Raw genomic sequence first — 16291 nt, 5'->3', positions numbered from 1 at the left:
ATTATCACACTGCTACCTATTTTAAGATGTGAGTGACGGATTGTCATTGCGAATCACCATTGAATTGTCCCCAACTCACGGTGACCACACACGTATAGAGTAGAACTGCTCCTACTCTGCAGAATGATCAGGTCTGTGAACTTTTGGAAACAGGTTGCAGGTCTGTCTTCTGAGGGGTCTCTGGTGGGTAACAAAATGAAGAAATCAAACCCTCCCAGAGTGACCCCTCTGGACAGAGTAGAACTGCCCCATAGAGCTTCCAAGGCTGTCATCTCTATGAAAGCAGACGCCTTGTCATGAACATGTGCTGTCCAAATGTACCATTCCTGACTCACGAGATAGTCATTTAGCATCTATGCCTTGTAGCACCTCTCTGAGCATCTTGGACATTTCAAACCAGGGCCACCCATGCACCTTGCTTACAGAAACTCACTGCCGAGTAGGGAGACTGGGTTACACATTGACTGTAAGACTTTCACTTTTATTTATATTTACCTTATTCCAAAAAAGAATTTGTGATGGCTTATAAGGATCTGTACAATGTTGTGAGGCTAAAGTACACTTTGGGTGAGACAGGAAGAATAAAGCCAAAGGCAAATAAGATGGAGCTAAGAACGAGACTGGCTAGTCCGCATAAAGCATATTTCAAAATCCTGTTCTCTTCTTGCTGGATTCCAGCAGGCAGAGAGGAGAGACAAAGGTAGCCATACCAAGGTTCAGGGGTCTAGACGGTTGACCAAATTGCACTAGTCCCCCAATTTCTGATTCAGCGCGGGGAGAGACATTTCTGTGAATTTTCATCATGAAAACACTGCATTTGCTACAACCCGTGTTCTCAGTAACATTCCCAATACCAGTTAGTCAAACCCAGTGACCTCGCTTCATGATGCCATTTCGTATCATGTTCCTTGGTGCTAGCCAGCAGTGCTGTGCCTCCGTGCTGCTTACTGAAAGGGCAATGGGGCAAGGGTGTAGGATCATAGGTTTAATACAGAAATAGCTTTAATGCTAGCTAAAGGAATACATGGCCAATGGAGACAGCTATCTGAAATTCCTCCTGCGTCATTTCTCCACATGGCTGTCAGAGCAGACCCTCTTCCTGGAATTCCCGTGAGGAATGCTTGTTTGCTTGAAGAACACTGAGTGTGCAACGAGTCCAGCAAGACACGGGGCCTTCACCGAGCAAAGTCGTTTTGTTGCAAAACCAGAATGATGCCCTGGGCCCACGCAGAAAGGATGGCACTTATTCAGAGTCACCAACCACACACATTCGTAACCAGGGCCAGCCTTTCCAGAGACCTTGCCACGCTTAAAATTGCTCACAGGGGTTTTCAGGATGTGGCCCCAGATTTACAAGTTTGGTCTGCTTTTAATCTGCTTGGTAATTGGTGGGAAACATTAGGCTCCCTCAGGTTGTGTGACTTTGAGCTGTCGCCACATTTGATACATTCTTGCCTCCAGAGCACTTCTGTGCAGAGGTTCTGCATTTCCGGGTCAGTTGGTCAAGCGTGTCCCTCTCTGCGTGCCCTTAAGTGAATTTAACCTTGAGGATTAGAGTGTTGTATCAAAGTTGTCTGAACCACATCTGGTTTGTATATCTCCTTGCTAGCCTGTGACTTGGTTTAAGGAGCCATGCCACTGTGTTGAAAGACATCTTTTGGATACCTGACAGTATAAATCATATACTGAACCGGGGAGCCAACACCACATTTCATCCAACAGCACTAGCTGTTGGAACCCGTTTGGGCAATCACCATGTGGTGAGATGAGACACCACTCAGGTAAGAGCTTTAAGCAGACCTTAAATAACAGGATAAAGGGCCAGCTCGATTCAGAATCACCTCAACTGTCTTACCTTTTTCAGTTCTCCAATTTCACCTGTCAGATTATGGTCGTAGACAGCTGGGACCCGAGTCCCAGGGTTTAAAGGAGGCAGAAATGATCACTTTGCTTCAAATTCAGAAAATGACAGCCCTCTGTGCTTTGTTAACAGTGGAGTAATAGGTGTAAACACCTTTGTTCTGCAAGGCAGTTACAGAATCTGTCAACGTGTCAGTCAGGTGTCAGCTTGATGATCTCATTTGGAGGCGAGGTGGCGATAAACAGCTCACTGGAGCCCAGACCCTCACTTACTCTCTGCTGGTCTCCCTACAAAAATATTCCTATTGACAAGCCACATGGAGCTACAGTGATGGAGCCAAGCCCTGGAACTGGAGGAGCCACGTGGAAACGCACACTAGTGCTGAGATGCTTACACTGCCAGTGGATCCACAAGGCTTTTCACCCGTTGGCCGGTGAGCTGCCTGCATTTGGCGTCATTGTATGCGTTGCGTGAGTCTGAAGAGGAATTTATAAACTGGTATCAGACAAATGGCTGATATCAGACTTATGGACTTGCTCTGGACTGGTCTTGGCTGTTTTCTTGATATACAATTACTCTTTATATAAAGCACTTTCTTAGTCACATATGATGAGTATCTATGAGTTTGTTTCTCTAGTCAACCCACACCAACACATTCAGGAAATAGCTAGTGATCACATGCTGTTAGCTGCCATCAAGTTGGCCCCAACTCATGGTGACCCATGCGTGATGGGCTGAAATGCTGCCTTGTGGAACATTGTGATCCAGAGGTGAGGTGAAATGACTTACTTCCAGCTTTTCTATCCTGTCTCTGCAACTCCCACCAAATGATTGGGTGGAACCATGCAAATGGAGTATTTGAGTTTTGTGACTCAGTTTTGCCATTCCACTGGGTATAAGAGAGCCATCTCAGAAACAGCAAGAATACTCCGTGGTCATCCAGAAAAAGAATCACCAGCTGAGTGCATGTGACATCCTTGTCTGAAGTGACAGAGGCAGCAGAAGCACCAAAGGCTGCAGCAACTGAGATTATGAGCCAGAGCAGACGAGCAGCTCCAGGACCATGAGGTGAGCGAGCGACGGGCTTCCCAGTCCACGGAACAAGGCAGAGGCCACGGGACCTCTGGCTGAGAGACTGAGGACCAGAAAGAGACATGGCTGATAAGGAGGTGCTGCTGTGGACAAAAGACTGTATCCTTAGTGTTTGTGATAACCTGTTAGCTACCCTGTTAAACCTCCACAATCATGAATATTGTCTGTGCGTTCTGTGTGACCGTTGCAATGGACTACTGAACCCAGCAGAGGAGAGTGCTTGGGAGGTTGTCAGGATAGGGGAAAGAAGGATGGCAGATGGGGCAGACAATGTCTGACCTCTGTCTTGTGGCAATTAGGCCTGGCCTGGTGTGAAATTGGAGGCTCCTCCTTCCTACTGAAGCAGGAGGGGCTCAGACATGGTCTCCATGCCATTAACTCGGATCCTATGGTTTTTCAGTGGCTGACTCTCAGAATTTGATCAGCAGAGCTTTCCTTCTTGTTCACTTAATCTGGAAGCTTTGAGGAAACCTATCTGGATCATCATAGCATCACGGAAGCCTCCACTGCCAGGTGGTAGCTGAGCATGAGATTCATTGACTGGTAATCAAATTTAGGCATCTCACATGGGCGGTAAGAATTCAACCACAGAACCACTAATGCCTGTTCCCTCATGAAACAAAACAAACCTCCCCCCTAAAAAACCATCCTCACTGCCGTCAAGTCTTGTAGGACAGGGTAGAATTGTCCCGTAGGTTTCTCTTAACAGTCGGTAACTCTTTACAGGAGTAGAAAGCTCCGTCTTTCTCCCATGGAGCGACCGATGGTTTCGAACTGCTGAGTTTGCAGACAGTACCCAACATGCAGTCCAACATGTCACCGCTGCGCCACCAGGGCTCCCCTTTATTCTAGTAGCTATCCTGTACTGAATGGTGGTTTTTGATATATTACTAGATCACACTCACACCTAGAAACTTAGGGTTTAAAACAATGACTTTGTCATCTCATGATCCTGTGGGTTGATTGGTCAGTTACTGGGCTCACGTGTGTGGCTGACTTCAGCTTTAGGGTTCTTTAGACAAGAGGCTCCAGGAGGTCTTCCTGACATACCTGGCAGCTGATGTTGGCTTTTGGTTGTTATCCAGGGAAGCTCAGTTCTGCGCCACGTGGCCTCATCTTCCAGTAGGCTGAGCAGGCTTCCTTACCTGACAGGGTCAGGGTCTTGTTCCAAGAGAGCAAAGGTGACGTGGCAAGGTCTTTAGACGCCGGAATTCTCAGCATCACTTCCACTACATCTTGATCAGCAGGTGGCCAGACCAGCCTGGGCTCACAGCCGGAGATGGAGGTTTCCATGTCAGCAACCACAGTGACCCATTACAAAGGAATTCATGTTCTGAAAGGGACTATATGCTGTACTGTGTCAGGTGCATGTAACTCCTCCATTTGAAGCCACATGACCATGAAACCTAGTCATTCTTTTTGTTGTTGATGATCTTTGAGTGTGAATTAGGTGGAATGATTTACATTTCAGACCATCAACTCTGCATTCAACAGGACAACCCTCTCTTTAAACCACTGCCCCTTATTCTAGCCCACCCTTCCCGACGGCTCTTCTGCCTCTTACGGGCCTTCGTCCTCCCTTCCACCCAAGTCCACACCTGCCAGCCTTCCAGTCCCTTGCTTCATCTTCCCACCCATGCCGGCCCCGCCCCTGGGCACCTCCAAGTCTGTTCCCTTGGGTAGGAAAGCCTTTGTCTTGGTTTGTGATCTTATAGCAGTGGTCTCATACAAAGTTTGTCCTTTTGAAACGAACTACCTTTACTCAGTATAGTTTTTTACAGGTCCATCATGTCATGGGGTGTTGCGTGATTTCATCATTGTTCTTTAACAATGCACAGTACTCCACTGTGTGTGTGTGCCAACGTTTCATTATCCATTCTTCTACAGCTATTGTGAACAGTGCTGTGAGGAGCTGGGGTGTACGTGTGCTGCTGTTAGGGCTCTGACTTCCTGGGGTACCTCCCCAACAGCAGGATTTCTCGATCACCTGGACATTCTATTCCCAGTGGTTTGAGGTAGCACCAGATAGTTTTCCACAATGGGTGTACATATTTACAGACTCACCAGCAGTGTATGAGAGTTCCACTCTCTCTGCACCCTCATGTCTCTCGCCAGCAATTGTATTTTCAAATTTTTGAGTTGAATTGTCATCGTCGGCATTCGGGAAACAGAACGATTTCTCCCAAGTTGCCTCCTACAAATATATGCCAAACCTAGCTGCTTGCTGCACAGGGTGAATGACTATACTTGGAGGTCAACAGAAGTAAGTCAGGTTATTCTCCCTAAGGGTTATCAGCCATCTAGAGCGATCAGACTCTATAGTCTGTTCCACCCTAAGTAGGGCCCACTCCCTTCTGATAAGGATAGTAGTAGATTGTTTCCTTGGAGAGCCCAGGGAGGTCAAGCCCACTCAAGGTGACCAAGGTTAGGCAGCCATATTGAGTCTGGGGTCTGCCCTTCTTGTCACATGTATGCCTTTAGTCCCTCCCCTTCGTACTATGTGTATACCTCTAGCTCATTCCCTTCCTGCCACGCTTAAGCCCATTGTACACCCCTTTCCTGTGATGTGTGTGCCTATTGTACAACCCCTTCCTATGACGTGTGTCTTTACCTGTAATTAGGGGCCATCCACGCCCCCAAAGATATATAATAAGCCTTGGTTAGCAATAAAACTCTCTTGCCCTCTGTGCTCGTGCTGTGCGCGGAGCTGGCTGTTGAGATCATGGTGTCTGACTCCTTCATTGCACTCTCTCTTATTCTCTGTGACTTTACTGTAACCTTTACTGATTATCGCTGTACAATTGTGCCAGCCAGGCTGTGATGATTTGTTAGGGACCGGCTCCCCTGACATCGCCCGACAAAGCGATGCTTTTTTCATGTTTGTTAGCCATTGAAGTGTTATTTTTAGTAAACTGTTCATGTCCTTTGGCCACTTTTAAGTTGGATTTTTTTTGGATTGAAGTATTGCAGTTTTCTGTATATTTTAGAGATTAGGCCCTTGTCCATTGTTTTCCTGCTAAAGTTTTCTTTTTTTCTTGCCCTGGAGCAATTCTTCTCCCCATTTTAAAGAATTTACAGGTCAGAGGGATTGTTATTCTGGTTCAAGACCAGCTGCTGAATGCTGAGACTGGAATTTAATCCCAGCGCTCTCCTAGATGAAATGGATTCTTCCTTAGGATCCGCTAGATGGGAGAAATGTGCTAAATTGCTCTTGACCCATAAATAAATAAATACATTTAAAAAATGAAGGCAGCCAGGAAAACAAGCCCCACATCCGCCGCTTCCTTGTAACCTAAGAGTATGCTTTCCATCTCTCAGGTGTAGCTGGTATCTGTATCTAAAAAAGATTATATCTATCTATCTAGATCAGATTGTACCTGAGAAAGAATGAGTGTACACATGTATGTTCACATATGTATGTATTCTTTGGGGGAAGATGAGAAGAACCTGCCCTCTAAATCCCTAAGGTCTGACTTTCCAGGTATCTTGGCCAGAGTTCCAATGATTCCCGTGAAAAAGGAAAAACATATACATAAAATAGATAGACAGAGTTGGGATGCTTTTTGCTCTGTCCAGCATTTCCTTGAGTTCACAGTGTTGGCAGAATGTCAGAAGTTCCATGCCAAGAAGTCCTGGTATGGAAGCTGTGTGGCAGACCAGATAGAGGTTGGATTTACAACCTCCCTCCTCGCCCTAAGTGTAAGGTGAACAGACGCCCCACTTTTGGCGGGACAGTCCCAATTTGTAACAATTTTTCCCGTGTCCTGCGGCGTTTTTAAAAAGTCCTGATTTTTTGAAAGAATGCACAAGCTAGGGTATATGGTTTTTGGCTGCCATGTGGCTATTTAGCCAGGATATGAATTTTATCAGTGGTGTCCCATTTTACCAATGTTAAAATCTGGTCACCTTACCCAAGTGACCCCCAGGTGACGCAGGTGATGTGGCGCAGGCTGGTCCCTGCTTCAGCTTTGGGACCCCTCCCTTGCATAAGTGTCTTCCATGGCCCCCTCTAACATGTATCTGAAGTGCTAAAGAGGAGCCCTCAGATTGTATAAGCTTCAAAACCTTTGCTCTCCGCGTAAACCAGGTGCTGTGTAAACCAGGTGCTGTGTAAGCCAGGTGCTGTGTAAACCAGGTGCTGTGTAAGCCAGGTGCTGTGTAAACCAGGTGCTGTGTAAACCAGGTGCTGTGTAAGCCAGGTGCTGTGTAAGGCAGGCGCTGTGTAAGCCAGGCGCTGTGTTAGTGTGACCTCGTTACCTTCATGGCCTCGCTTAAGGCACTCTGCCGTCTCCCAGATGCAGTCGTTACAAATGGAATCCACAGGTTTACAAAACAAAGATTTTCTTTTATGAGTTTCAGATGAAATGTTAGGAAGCAGCATTTATTGAGTACATCAAAGGGGCCTACAACATGAACTTGTGCAGCCCCTGAACTTCCCAAGGGGAGAATTTGTCATTGGATTGGGGATCAGGAACCAGAGGAGCGGTAGGGCATGCTGGGAGAAAGGAGGCCTTTATCCACTGCACTCCCTGAGAGCCACCGGACTTGTCAGCGAGCCGCCATGGAGTAGATTCCAGCTTCTAGCCACCCTGTGGGCCACAGTGGCAGTACCCCCTGGGGAGGGCAAGGCTTTGAGTGCTACGATCACAACCTTCCTCTGTAGAGCAGCTGGTGGCTTTGAACTGCCCTTTGTCAGTCAGTAGCTGAGCTCTTTACCACTGAGTAACCAGGACGTCTTTCCTTCTTGTAACAAAACCCAAAATTCCAACTCATAATGACTCCATGGACAGAGAAGACGACCTGTGGGTCTTCAGAAGCTGTGAGATCTCTTTAAAAATTATTATTATTATTCTTTGGGATATAATACAGATATCATTCCATATTTCCATCACGTCAAGTAGAATGTGCAGTTGCTACCACACTTGGTTCCCAAACATTCCTTTCCTACATGGAAAGCTGTGGATCTTCCCAGGAAGAGTCTACCTTGGTTTTGGTGGACTGGAGGGTGCAAACCGCTGAATTTTCGGTTCGCAGCCTAGTATTTTACCGCCATACCACCAGGCATTATCATTAGCCATTATATTGTCAGGCATTATGAAGACAAATCTCAAGTAAAGAAATGATAAAATTATTTAATAAAATAAAAACATGAGGATAAAACAAAATAAACATTTTAAAATAAGACGAGCGCATTAGTGTGACGTAGAAAATGATGTTAAATTTTACATGATTTCAAAGTTCAAAGTCAGAATATGGAAAGGTTTAGATAAAGGAAATGAAGAATAAAGTTCTCTTAAAATTCCAGTTAAAATATACATATATATCTCAGTAGAGAAAAGAGAACTGATCAGATATTGTGGAGAGCTGGGAGGAAATTCTATCGCTATCTATACCTCTCTGCCTTTTACTTTACCTATCATTTCTCTCTCTCTCTGAGAGACAGTTTTCTTCACAAACTATAGCCAGCAAGACTCTACAAAGCCCTTTTGACTGGTTGGCATAAGCAGAATATACACTGAAGAAGTACTCTGTGTGTGTGTGTGTGTGTGTGTGTGTGTGTGTTAGCATTTGAAAATCTGGAACACAAGTGAGAGGAGCTAGACACGGATGCCTAGAAGGCATTTTACATAGCTAGGATGTACGAAGACAGATGATTGGATGAAGGTAACCCCAAAGTGAACCCATTGCCCGGAGTGATTGGGCCGTGGTGATGCTGGCCAGGCTTCTGAGGCTGAGAAGCTTCACAAGAGCAGACAGCCCCTTTCTCCCACTGAGCAGATGGTGGGTTGACCACTGACCTCTGGCTAGCAGCCCATTGCCTACCTGCTCGTACCAGGGACAGAAATGTGGATTAAAGGATGTGTAGCTTCATAAATCAGTTGTCACAGCAATGATCGGACCGTGGTGGCAGTGGGGCCGTGGAGCCACTCGAGGGAGGATAGTTTTTCACTGGGAGTGACTGGCCCTTATGGAGTCTAGTTTTGGTGTAAGCTGCTAACGAGGTTAGTGTTCAAATCCACACAGTGGTTCTGCAGGAGAAAGACTGGTGGTTTGGTCCTAAAGATTTACCGCAAAGTAAAGGAAACCCTACGGGGCAGTTCTGCTCTGCCAGGAGATGTTGGTTTGAGCGGAGAGCAGCCTGATGACACCTCCTAACAGTGTCCTGTGAGTCCATTTGCCTCGCCTATAGCATCTTGGTGGCAATAGGGCCTTTTAAAATAACCGTAAACATTTTATTTCTTGTTATAATAAAACCAAGCGGTGACTAACAATTATTGAGAGTGGGGGAGACCCTGTCAAACCTAGCAGACATAGTTGACCCTCAAAAAAAAACCAAAACACAAACCCCCAAAGCAAAAACAAATTTAGTGCCATCGAGTGGATTCTGACTTATAGCCACCCCAGAGGACCGAGCAGGGCTGCCCCTGTGGGTTTCTGAGACTGTAAATCTTTATAGGAGTAGAAAGCCTTAAATTCTTTTGTAAGTATGCTCAAGAAGGGTTGAAGGAATGAGAGGAGAGAATCAAAATGCAGAAAAAAGGAGCCCTTGTTCTGAGTTTAGTATTTTAGCTGACAGTAAGGAGCCACAGAGAACTCTCTTCTATTAGCTACGGACATTTCCTTGTTACATCTTAAGGAGCATCATAGTTAATTATATGAATGCAGGGTTCCCTAGCCGTTTCCTGCTTTAGTTAATTTTCATTCCATTTGCTTCCATTTTGAAAACCAGTGCCCCAATGTAGGAATTTTATAGAGGTCGGGCTGGCTGGTGGTTGAGTATTTTAAGCAGCGGGTTTCATATTAATTTTCCCACTAATGCTAATGGGTATTGAACTTGGTGCTCTGAAAAGAAATGGGATATATTTTTAAAAAATCATTTTACTGGGGGCTCGTACAACTCTTATCACAATCCATACATAGATCCATTTCCCATTGAAATGGAATATTTCAGTGCATGATTTTAACTCTCCCCTTCCCCTCTGATATTTTCAATACAGAATTAAAAAAACAAAAACAAAACCCCAAACTGCTAGCAGTTAGCTAAATGCTTTGCATGTATTAGCTGCTTCCCAGGTTTTGCTTGAATGAGAAAGTTAGTAGAAGGTAGTGGACTAAGGGGTTTTAACACTCCTAGGCCAATTATTGATATCTTCTGAGCTTCTAGACAACCCACATGAAAATGCAACAAAAAACCTGAATGTGTGTGGGGCAAGTGTATCTGTGTGTGATTGGGACCTGTTTGTTTGCGTGGCTAGTTGTTTTGCCAGATAACTCATTTCCAACAGTGGTGTGTCGTGCAGTTTGCAGGCAGACACTGTTAGAGAGTGCTAGGGCTACGGATGATGGCAGATCAGTCAATAATTAAATGCCCCCGGATTTGCAGAGCGTGTGGAAATATGGCACAGGTTATCATTACGTGGGCCCGTGAACCCTTTCAGCACACCGTGCACTGTAAGGGCTTTGGACAAGAGCTCAGTATCACAACACTCAGGGTTATTGTTAGCTGCTGTTGGGTTGGTTTTACCATGGGGGTTTCCTTGGCGATAAGGCAAAAGGAAACAACAGATCGCCAGGTCTTTACTTCTGCAGTACTGCTGGGTAGGCGCAAACCACACCCACTTGTAAGGTAGCACTCAAGCACAAAGCCCGAGACCTCTGCCCAATATTCGTTCATTTATAGCATTAGTCCTCTGGACATATGTGTCGGTGTGAGCCCACTGACGCTAATGCATCTATCTTCAAGCTGTAGCACTGGGATTACCAATTTAGAAGCTCTTTTTCCAGTACTTGGATTAGACTAGTAAAACGAGGTACCTGCCGGCGGTTCTGGCAGAAAGAAAAGCACATGGATGATTAGGAGCCCAGGCTTTCGGTTATTTCACTTAACGGATGTTCCTTGAGTACCTACTGTGGCAGACTCTGCTGAAGCAATGATGACAGTCGTTCCCACTGTCGTGGACTCCCTTTCCACTGGGAGAAGGGACCCAAACTCACTGCCATCGGTCAATGCCAATTCATGGTGACCTGGTAGGACCGGGTAGAACTGTCCCAGTGGGTTTCCGAGACTGTAACTCTTTCTCCCAAGGAGCGGTCGGTGGATTCAAATTGCTGACCTTATGGTTAGCTGTCTAAGGAGTAACCCCTAAAGCACCGGGGCTCCTCCGGAAGAGGGGGAGCTCAGTGAAACTCTGCATACGGCCATAAAGGAGAGCCACACAGGGCCTACAGTGGGGGAACGACTTCAAAGGGAGCCTCCCCAAGGAAGTAGGCTTGCTGTACGAGCTGTAGGAAGCATGCTAATTAACATGGTGCCAGGGGTGAGAATGAGATAGAAGGATCTTTGCATTGTTGGACTGCTAACTCCCTGCAAGGTCAGTGGTTCAAACCCACCAGCCCCTCCTCGGGAGAAATATGAAATTGTCTGTTCCTACCAAAATTTATAGTCTTGTAAATCCTATATGTAGGGTTGATACAAGTCCGAATCACCTCGACGACAGTGAGTTTGGTTGTGTTTGAGGATTGGGAAGAGGGAGGTATAATTGAAAGTAGATGGGTATTCACAAAGGGTTTGGGAAGGAAGGCTTGAGGGAGCTTGTGAAGAACAAAGATACTAGGGCTGCCTCCTGTCCCCAAAGTATGAGCATGCACAGCCACAGCCTGAGAAGGTTGCAGGAGAGAGATCTTCGGGGCACTTAAAGGACAGGCCAAGAACTTAGTCCTGTTTTCCGGAGCCAGTGGAAGTGCTTGGGAGAGTGCGAGGGGCTGGGTTGGATGGCTGGGAAGGAATTTAGGAGCAGGACAGGGATAGTCATGTGACTGAGGATAGATTTCTGCAGACGAGGGGGGCTACCTGCATTCTGAGTGTTGCATGATGAAGACAGGGTCCATGAGGGGCTAACGACCTAGTGACCAGAGGAGGATCTTTCCCTTGGGCAGGGTGACAGTGTTTCCCGATAGTCTCTGCTCCAGCAAAGATTTGTAGTCTGGGAAACCCCAAGGAACAGCTCCGTCCAGTCCGTAGAACTGAGATGAGTCAGAACCAACTTGGTGTCGTTGAGCCTTGCTTTTGTTTTGTTATAGTCTTAGTATTTTCCTCGATGTGGCATTTTTATTTTTTAGAACGAGAGGATATGAAGACGTTAGTACAGTATTTAATATAAAATGATCTCTTCAGACAGCAACATTAAGTTCCTGGACTCCCAGGATCTTACTCTGAGGATGTTCTGAAAGTCAGGCTAGCACTCGTCCCTCTGCAGACCCATCTTCTTAGTGGCCCTTTTCCTACTTCCATTCTGGAGGTTGCTGGGTGCTTCTAATTTGTTAGACAGTTCTTCCCTAAAATTAAGCTGAGTTCTGTCCTCCCTGTTTTTTTGTCCAATTAGGCCATTCTGAGTAATGCAGAATAAATTTAGGCTTTCATTTTTCACACCGCAGTCCTTTAGATGTTTGAAGAATTCTTTCAAGTCTTCTCCAAGTTTCCAAATTAGCCTGGCTAAGCCCTTTAATGTTTCATGAAAAAAATATCACTTTCATGATTATCCCAAAGGTACTTTGGTCTATGATTAATCCTGAATATAGTGGGACCGATACTTATCTTGGACACTTATCCGATGATAAGTAGACCTGGTGTTTCTTCATTACATTATAATTGCTTGTTGACTTACATGTGTACCCACGTGCATGTGTGCCTGTTAACTTCTGTACATGAGTGTTGCCTTTAAAAATGTATTCCTATGATATAACTATAAATTGGAATAGATTATTTTCATTTGCTTTTTATTGTGATTTGGGTGAAAGCTTATGGAACAAATTGGGTTTCCCTTCACCACATCCGTACCCATTTGTTGCATGCTATGGACTGCAATCCCCACACGGTCACAGCGCTTGTCTTCCCATGTCTTCCCTGTGTTTCTCATTGCCCTGTCCTATCCCTTCCGACCTTTGTCCCTGTGCAAACACTGCCCTGTTGATCTCGGATCGCTGATTGTTCTAAGGCATGTGGATGGCCCTGCTGTTATTGTTTACCTTATATCCGTCCAGTTGGGCTGCAGGTTGAGTCATGAGGTTTTGTTCCTCCATGGGATTCATTATTTTGACTCAATGCAGATCGTTTTGAAACCTGATTCTATTACCCATTGCATCAGCTAGCGTTCCCTGCTCTGTGTCATCTGCCTATTAAGGAAACGTGTCTTTGTAAAAATAATGACTGAAATAGCCCCCCGGAGAGCAAAGCTGACAGACTAGCAGGAGACATCTCTCAGGGCTGCTTTAGACCATTGATCAGCAGTCTGCTTCTTCTTGTTCATCTGGCTCTGGATTGACCTAATTTTGTCACCCAACCCACTCCTTGATGTATTTATTATTCACAAGGCTATCCTGAGAAACTTCCAGAACGTCTCTGGAGCCGGGTTCTGCTTCCTTTGGCAATCTTCCGTCCACCAGGCCGTAGCAATCAGTTACTTGTGGTGATGAGGAAGAGAAGGTGTCAGGGATGACTGCGCTAGCATGGAACACGGGGATCCGTTTGGATCACAGTACTGTATCAGTCACCGAGGAACCAGAAAGGGCTGCTCTGGGGTGAAGCCCAGCTTGGGTTATATAGTTCCCGACACAGCCAGGATCTTTGTAGTCACCTCATAGTCATATCAAAGCTGTGTGACATAAAAAGAAATGGTACACTGAATGTGTGATGTATTAAAGAACACTGGATAGATCATAGTCTGCCAGAAAAATGGCTGACGCAGTCTCAGAATGCATACAGAATGCATACAGAATGCATACAAGCAGAATATTCCTTAAGAGTGAGGACGGCAAGACTTCGGCATGCTTACTTTGGACCCAGCACCAGGAAGGACCAGTCTCTAGAAAAGCACATCGTGTTTGGGAAAGTGTCAGTTAAGGCGAGGGAAGGTCTTAAGAAGCGAAGTGACTTAATATCGACAACAGAGGAGTCACCTACCCAAGGCTGTGCTGGTGTCACAGGACCGGGCAGCACTGCGTTCCCTCCTGCTCCAGGTGGCCGTGAGCTGGCGCACAACAGCCGAAGCCTGCAGGGCCCCCGGTGCCTCGTGGAGCCCTTCTGTGGGCAGCTGACCCTCCGAGTCTGGTACCCGAGGGCCTTTGCAGTCTGGGAGCACACAGCTGAAGCAGAGTTGAAGCTGTGAGGAGGACCTGGGCGCCAGTCTTTGGGCATGGCTGGTGGATGACACATTGCCAAATTGAGGGAGAGTGTGCTAGGCGGCCTCTGTGTTCTGGGTGAAAAACCCTCACCTGTTACAAGAGGTGAGCAGACTGCCTGAGAACAGGGGCTCTTGGGAGTCAGTGTAGAAATAGGAAAGGGAAGGTGGAGTCCATGCCTTCTTTCCCACTCCCTCATACTTGCTGCCCCTGAAGACTACCACCTAAGTTCTCTGACCCGCCTTGAGAGTCTTTATTTCCAAGCACTGGTGCAGTGCTCCCACCTGGGAGGATGTCAGACAGGAAGCACTGGTGGTTTTAAGCACTTCCCTAAGGAGCTCCCGCTGCCCCTGCCCTTCCCTCTGTGCAGGAGAGCAGCTCCGTTAGTTTACATGAAGGCACAGACAGTTGTCAGCAGCTCCTGGAAGACTTTCGTTGGTTGTCACAATTCCTTTGACTCCGGAGGGGCTAATTGGGAAGTTTGTGCCTAGAACCGCCCCTTGTCTAATGAAGTCCCTGCCCCAGGTGTTGGGTGTCCTTTACCAGGCCACCTAGAGTCCCAGCCTTGCGCTCAGGACTAGCGGGGTGGACGAGGGCTCTCGCTTCCCCAGTCTGACTGTGTGCCCAATCTTTAAGTCACCACACTCACGGCCCTTCATCCGTGCTAGGCATGAACAGGGTTTTCTTTATTTTTTCTCTCCCCCACCACCCCCACCTAAAATTTTTTTTCCAAAACATATTGCTTGACTGATTCAGTCTTACTGAAGTGAATGAGCAGGGCATTTGTTTCCTGCCAGAGCATTGTTTTTTCTGGGGAAAAGTGTAAAAATAATCCCTGGGTTAGTCTTTGATTTGGCCTGACTCGGTGGATGAGGCCAGCAGCCGCTTAATGCGAAACGAAGCTGAGAGTTGAACCACTTCATTGGCTTTGTGGCCAGTCCTCTATGGAAACCACAGCGTGGATTCATGGAGAGCCTTGTGCCATTTTAAATGGCACCTTTCTGTAAAGGGGGACCCTCAACACCCCCATCCCCCACAAAGACTTAACTGAAAGTAAGTCTCTTGAGAAAGCCTAAAATCTTCACCCACTAGAACGGACTTAATAAAACCTTTTTTTTCCCCAGAAGGGGTTGTGGAATGATAAATATCTTAATGGTGAATGGGTTGAATGCCCTTTACTGGATTAGTGAACAGGTGTATTCTGAGTTTTAGCAAGCATAAATGAGCAATCTGTGCCCAGTCTCCTCTTGGTGGTGTGGTGCTGAGTGGGGCTGCCAAGCGCAAGGTCAGCAGTTCGAAACCACCTGCCGCTCTGTGGGAGAAAGGCGAGGCTTTCTTCTGCCATAAAGGGTGACAACCTTGGAAATCCACAGGGTCAGTTCTACCCTGTGCTATAGGGCCACTGTGAGTTGGCAGCCACTCGATGGTCGTGAATTTGGCTTTGGTTGGTGCCCAGTCCCAGTCCAGGATCAGCCGGTAGCAGACAAAACCCTCCAGAAAAAGCCCGCCCTGCAGTTAAGAATAGATTCTGCTCCCTGAACTGATTACTGGCTTCGTGGGCTTCATTTTCAGTTGCCCCCTCCCTCACCTACACTCCCCCATTTTTGCTTTTAATCTGAGAAAGATATTGTTCTCTCTACACCTCCTTTAGTAGATTTTAATGATGTTTACGTATGGAGCTTTCGTGGATTATTTGGCTAATATTAAACCTAGGCTAAAAGACCCACAAATTAAAAATCTAATATTCAGTCAGCATATGTTGAATTAAAAAGGAAAGTAAATGAGCAATATAGTTAAGGGAGTTCTTGTGAGAAGAATTGTAGTACCCTTTATTTCCCCCCCATCCCCCCACTGAACACAGAAGGGGAACAAACGAGGAAAGGATTCATTATAGACACATGAACTCTGTCGGAAGGGGCCCTGTGGGAGGCTGATTCTTATTATGATATCCTGGTTGGAAGGGAATGAAGTGGGGTTATTGCCGGGACAGTCAATGACTTGGTTTTTCTCTAGTGAATTGGCTTCAGTAGGTGACTTTATTTCTTCTCATTAGGCAGCTGAAAATGTGTATTGATTCATTTTCTTTTCATTGGAGCGACAGCTCCATCGGAGATGGAGACACAGAACCGCTCTCTTTGCTGGATATGAGCAAATGCATTA

At 46.3% G+C, this 16291-nt stretch overlaps 1 protein-coding gene across 1 annotated transcript in view; it reads left to right on the top strand.

Annotated features, from left to right (window-relative positions):
* Positions 1–16291, top strand: part of LOC101649888 (TLC domain-containing protein 4) — a 107463-nt gene that overhangs the window by 44695 nt on the left and 46477 nt on the right. The gene's annotated exons all lie outside the window — the stretch shown is intronic.

The sequence above is a fragment of the Echinops telfairi genome, unplaced genomic scaffold (assembly GCF_000313985.2).
Source record: "Echinops telfairi isolate 266 unplaced genomic scaffold, ASM31398v2 ScPeMD7_443;HRSCAF=831, whole genome shotgun sequence".
NCBI lineage: Eukaryota > Metazoa > Chordata > Mammalia > Afrosoricida > Tenrecidae > Echinops > Echinops telfairi.
This window is presented reverse-complemented; position numbering and strand designations above follow the sequence as displayed.